Below are 656 nucleotides of genomic sequence, written 5' to 3' on the forward strand. Positions count from 1 at the left end.
ACATACGGGCATGCTTATCCAGATAAACTAGCACGCAAATGCGCATAATAATTTTTCCCTGACAGACGACAGTATTGCGGATTAACGAGCGGCAAGGTCGTGGCTTCGAATCCCACGGCCAGTAGAATTTTCATTTATTTAGTTTTTATTCGTCTTTTATAAGTTCTATATTTTTTAACGTTGCTTTCAGTTAGTTGTTGTTGACTACTTAATAAAATTCAACTCTAAAAATTTTAATTAACTAATAGTTAAATAAAAAATGTGATATTAAATAAACCAAATGAAAATAAAAGAAGGTAAAGTTAAATATATAAATCAAATAAAATAAAAAATAAATAAAATAAAAAATAAATAATAAAACCAGAAATTTGTTCGCAATCGCTTCAACCGCTTGTAGTACGCAACTCTCACCACTCGGCTACCGCGGACGCCAAACTCGCAAAAAAGGCAACAGCTGGCCGTTTTTATCAGTGTTGTCATCGAAAATTCCCCGGATCCGAGTTCTTCTTCTTTTTTGGCGCTGTAACCGCCTAAGCGATTTTGGCCGAGTTCAGCAAAGCACGCCAGTCGTTTCTCCTCTGTGCCAACTGACGCCAATTGGAAACGCCAAGTGAAGCCAAGTCCTTCTCCACCTGATCTTTCCATCGCAGTGGGGG

Source organism: Rhagoletis zephyria, unplaced genomic scaffold (genome assembly GCF_001687245.7).
Source record: "Rhagoletis zephyria isolate East Lansing unplaced genomic scaffold, Rhagoletis_zephyria_1.1 Rzeph_scaffold_01677, whole genome shotgun sequence".
Lineage (NCBI taxonomy): Eukaryota > Metazoa > Arthropoda > Insecta > Diptera > Tephritidae > Rhagoletis > Rhagoletis zephyria.